Here is a 6,000-nt window from a genome sequence, read left to right on the forward strand (position 1 = left end):
ATACGATCGAAAGTACATTTGGTTCGGTTTCGAGGACCAACTGGACACGATTCGTGACCAAGTGGTTCGGTTTACGGATCTTCTGGTAGCTTTTGAGATACTCTGCTCAAAAAGAAAAAAGAAAAAAAAAAACGTATATGCGTAGCGGATCACCTACTCGAACGACTTTATCGCTCACGATCGATACGGTGTTCCAATATTTTAAAAGCTTCGAGCATAATATAAGGATCGGGTGTTCGAGTGACACTGCTCTACCGTTAAGTGTACTATATTGTATTTACCGTACGACGATGGAAAATTTATAACAATTTAACCGTGTTCCCTGCCAGAAGACCCACGTAGTCACCGATCCTCGATCGTCCAAGTGAAAAACCAACCGTATGCACGAGAATTCGATCGACAAGAATCTAATCAGCGTACCGAAGGTCTCCTTACCCCACTTTTACGTACTTCTTTTGATACCAAAACTGTAGAAGATCATCGAACACTCTCGTACCACTATGTATTTAAAAATGAAGAAAAGATACAAGGGGCATTGTTGTTCAATGCTCGTGCGATTGTTACGAACGGACATCTCGGATGGTTTCTGGGCGAGGAAGACAATCGAATTATCGAAACGAACGTTGTTCCAATGGCCTAACGCGGACACAGTTGTCGATTATCGACGATTAAACGTACGGTGGACACCTCCATTGGACGAACCTCGAACGTAGGATCAGGCGAACAGAGTGCACAAGAGTGCACTCACGTACGAAGTATCATCGATACGAAGTATTCTTCCGCAATGGTGGAAATTAATTATAGAGAGATACAGAGATAACGAGCTCGAGACTGTTAACGGGTCGGAGATTGAAAAAGTGACGACATTTGTCTTTATTGGGAATTTTTCAAGTATTTACTTATTGTTATATATTGTTATATATTAGTTCTCATTCTTTCTAATTTGTCTTGGACATCCAATTATTAGTGTCTTGACCTTCTGTAGTACCTGACGCGATCGAAAATAATATTACTTCGTTTCAGTCTAAAAAAAAATAAACACTTCTAATTTTTAATTCCTTTACTACACGTTCGAACTAGACGAGTGAAAAGAGACCTCGAATCTTCGTTTCTGTTCGTATTTTTTAAATTTTACACCAAATATCGAATTATTTGTATCTCGAAATAAAGTATTCTATTGTCCAATTATTTATGCGATTAAACAGATAGGCTTTATCTGTTAGTTCGGATAAAGGAGGTTCCACCGTACTGAATGCAGTATCGGCTACTACTCGCTGCAATTTCACCGGTGATAAGAGGCGATGCAAAGAAAACGCGCGATTCGTAGTTTTGTTAACCCCTTGACTGCCGATTGCTATAAAATCGTATGATACCGAACGCATCGTATCGTACGGTGTATTTCTCTCGAGCGATCGCTCACAAGGCACAGTAATTTGATGTTTACAATTATATTTTTGATTACACAAACGTAGTGCGGAACACATTCTCAGCGCTGATACGACGCGGCTAAGGGGTTAAGCGGCGCACCAGTGTGCACAGAGAGGAAACATTCGCGCAGACATCAGTGTGCGCATGCGCGCGAGCTTGAACGAACGAACGCGTAGAAACTGGAATTTTCACGACGAAAATAACTCGATCGTGACTTTCACGACGAGCACGATTCATTATTATAATTCCCGGGGGGAAAAAACACTCATGTGAAAATAAAATACAAGCGCAACTACGTCGACGAAATTCTTTTTTACACGAAAAATTCACCGAGCAGAAAAATATTGTGTAATTCTCACTCTGTGTCTCGTTGAGAAAGAAACAAAAGTTGAGCAGTTGTTCCCGGTTGTTCGATCGCTCGAAAATAAATGGATGGAATATTAAAGGATATTTATCTGTTCTAAACTCGAGGTCGGTTTATTCGTATTTATAAATAACATTCCTTTTCTATTCGATCGATTTACTGATAGAGCAGATTATCGTTCAAGGATAATTCAACGAGTTGTTATTTCGTTCGAGTTACTCGATGTTTGAGTTCGTGTACTCGAGGACCAATCGCGTTTCTCTGGGTATGAGAATAATTATAACAACGAAATCGATACTGGAACGATTCTGAATGATGATTTTCTGGAAAATTGCGAAGAAAAGCAGCGAGGTTCGGCTCTGGAGGATGCACCGGAAGTCCTCGGGTTCTTCGTCGGCGAACCGAGATTGTCGGCGGACTTCCGGTAGCGTGCGTGGAACGTGAATTTTTCTTTTTTTCTTTTCTGTTTTGTTCTTTATTTTCTTCGTCGACGTTCAGGTCGGTTCTTCGTCGTGAAAATTCGTTTTCCCTCGCCCGTCATCGTTCGTGGAACGCGACGAAACAAGAGACACAATCGAAATGACAAATAGAGGACAACGGTGCACGCACATGCATAGAGATTACGATCGATTGACGTTAATCGATATTGATCGATTATCGACGATTCACCGGTAATTAACAATTACGGGCGATAATATTAAAGTTTAGCATTACCCGTTTGTACATTAAAGAGAAAAATCTAAAAAAAAAGAGAGAGAGAGAGAGAGAGAGAGAGAGAGAGAGAGAGAAAGAGAGAGAGAGGAGAGGAGAGAAGACAGAAAGAGAGAGAGACTATGTAATACGTGTGCGAGAGCGGGAGAGAAAGAGAGAAAGCTGTCTATTTTGAACGATGTTCGGAGAGTGCGCGAATGGGCGGCGATCAATTTTCATTTTTTATTTCTCTGACACGCCCACGAAGTATATATTCCCATATGTAAGAAATGTTATAAGGATTACCTATAAAACGTGAAAATAAATATCATTTAAACACCGAGAATATACGTGATCTTTCTGGTACCTTCTCGAGCTACGATTTTTTCGTTTCTTGATTTTATCATCGAAAACGTGAATCATTGGGTGATACGGGTTTGTTCACGGATTAGAGATTTTTTTAATAACGATAACATTGGTTTTTGATGAATTTAAATTCCGTAGAATTTGAAGTTTCTCGATTTGACATTTTTCGATTTTGAAAATGGAAATGTGAATCTTTCACATGCAAGACGATCAATTTTTTTTTATGTAATACAGAGAAAACACTGACCGAACGAGTCTGCGAAAAAAATAATAACAACTGCATTTGAAGAGTAACGAATATCAAGGTCGAGGTGCTTACGATTTCAATGTAAAAAATTCCTCGATAAAACGTTTCGTCGTTTGTATTCTTTGACACGTCGAGTTTTAAATTTTTATTCCTTTTTTTCGTTGTTTTCCGCTGGAAAATTCAAGTCTCCTTGCAAAAGTCCCGCATAATCTTGCCGATTGTCTTCAATAAACAAAAGACGTATTTATCGTATTCTTTCAACGGATCGAAGATAAAAATCTCGATCGTTGAGATACACTTACATTGTAATAATTAATTCGTGGAAACGAAATATCTCGATAATAATTATCCGCGACACGTGAGTCGCTTGCATCATTGTTATCGCGTGCAACGAGTTATTCCCCCGTTATCTGACAATGATTGTTTCGTCTAGTAACGAAGAGACGCCATAGTTTTACCGCATAGATAACGAAAAGAATCGAGTACGGTGACACGCGCGAGTGGTAATTATTTTCGATTATTTACCGATAACAAATGCACGTCGATTAACGTCATTGTACAAATAAAATAAACAAACGACACCGAACGTGTTTAATTTAATGCCCGACACTAGGAAAGTCGTTATCCTAATCAGTTCCAATTATACCAGCTAAGGCATCCAAAGTTTCTTAATGTACTTTTAGAACTATATTATTCCCATAGTAAATTTAAACTACGACACAATTGAAATTTACCGTAAAATATAGTTTCTTCGATAATATGGATTCATAAAGTATATTGTACACTTTAAAACATTTTAATTATGTTAGATTGGGAATAACGGGCCCTGAAACCTCTAGGGGCGCCACTGTGATGGAACCTCGATAGATGCAACATCGATACTTGGATACCTGCCTCGTTTATTGCATCGTATCGATACGTGAAACTGGAAATTGAGGTAATTAAGTAATTATCGTTGCTAAGGGACCAATCATTACAGGAGAAATCGAGTGTAGCTCGAGGCTCTTTTTGATTGCCTCGATAATTGTACGAATCTCGATATTTGCACGAATTATAGCACCCTTTTCCTCCTGCTGTACCTGGTTCCCCGATGCAAATACTCGATCCACACATATCTCACAACTTCTCGAGTATTCATGTTTTACACGATTCGAATCAATTTTTCACAAAAAAAAAGAAAGAACAAATAATTTTATTTCGTTATTAACTCTGTACACTACAAAATTCTATACTAGGAACATATCGGACAAATCGATGTAATACATTTAATATTTGTTTAGAAAAATTCTACATTACGAATTTATCGGACAATCTGATATAACTTATTGCTTTATTTACTTGTCTTCGTGTCACAATACTGTGTCAAAAATTTAATCACAAAAAATAAAAATTCTACACTAGAGACATATCGGACAAATCGATGTAATTCATTTAATATTTGTTTAGAAAAATTCTACATTACGAATTTATCGGACAATCTGATATAACTTATTGCTTTATTTACTTGTCTTCGTGTCACAATACTGTGTCAAAAATTTAATCACAAAAAATAAAAATTCTACACTAGAGACATATCGGACAAATCGATGTAATTCATTTAATATTTGTTTAGAAAAATTCTACATTGCGAATTTATCGGACAATCTGATATAATTTATTGTTCTACTTATTTTTTTCGTTTTTTTTTTTTTCATGTCACAATGCTGTGTAAATACGAGAGTCGACGCACACGAGGCAATTTCACGGCACGAGGCGTTCGCAAACAATCGCGCAAGGAGAACGCGAGAGCCTGTCTTTCGTTCTCTTGACGAATTATGTAACGATAAACTTTATCAGAGCGAGTGAAATAACCTTTCGTGGCCGTAGGGAAACGGCGGCGGTGTTAAACTGCTCGCCCGCCACTCGCGAGCGAATGTCACTTTATCATAAACCGCCACCGTGTCGTGCAATTAAACTTGCCTCGCGAACTGGTAATTTAGGAATTTAGATTGGCCGACACGGTGCGATCGCGGCCGCAACCGTTCTCCTCGTCGTCGTTGCGCAATCGATTTTCAACAACTTACTTTATATTGTTCCCAGCGACCCTGCCGCCACTTTCGCCGATTCCCCCGCGATGGCTTCCGATGTTCGCGTTCCCTCGTTCGATTTTGAAATCATCGAGAGTTCCCGGACGAATTCTTCCCCGATCAGTAACGGATCTAGACTCGAGGAGGCCCCGAGTTATCGTACCTCGAGGTCTTCTTTGTTCTCCCGAGGTTTTCGAACATGTGAAAAATGTTGTGTGTGAACATGAAAGGAAGATTGCATACAGGTGAGAAAAGTAAGCTGGGAAGAAAGTTTGCGATATTATAGAATTATTCGAATTTATGGAATGATTGTACTTTGAGGATTAAAATTCTAGGAGATGTAAAAATGGTACTGTGTGGATGGAAAAAGATTGCATATAGGTGAGAAAATTATCTTGGGAAGAAAGTTTGCGATATTATCGAATTATTCGAATTTATGGGATTACTGTGCTTTGAGGATCATTTTGCTTTCTTAACATCGTAAGAAATGTAAAAATTATGAGGGAAAAAAATTAGAAAAACATTGCATATAGGTGCAGTGTTGTGTGGAGAGAGTTAACCCGGGAAAATAAATAAGGCTTCCTTTACTTTCATGAGATTTTGAAAGATATAAAAAAGATATTGTGTAGGTAAAAAAAATATTGCATATACGTGCACAGTATCTTATGGAGAAAATTAACCCAGTAAAAAGTTCTGTGAGAATATAAAATTATTTGACCAAAAGTGTACCTATATCTTTCACAATATATATATAGTAATAGTAGGTTTACACATATTAAATTTTTACACAGAAACTGAATTTCATTAATTTCATGATAAATCCGTCTCTGCTTCCTGAT

The sequence above is a fragment of the Ptiloglossa arizonensis genome, chromosome 8 (assembly GCF_051014685.1).
Source record: "Ptiloglossa arizonensis isolate GNS036 chromosome 8, iyPtiAriz1_principal, whole genome shotgun sequence".
Classification (NCBI taxonomy): Eukaryota; Metazoa; Arthropoda; class Insecta; order Hymenoptera; family Colletidae; genus Ptiloglossa; species Ptiloglossa arizonensis.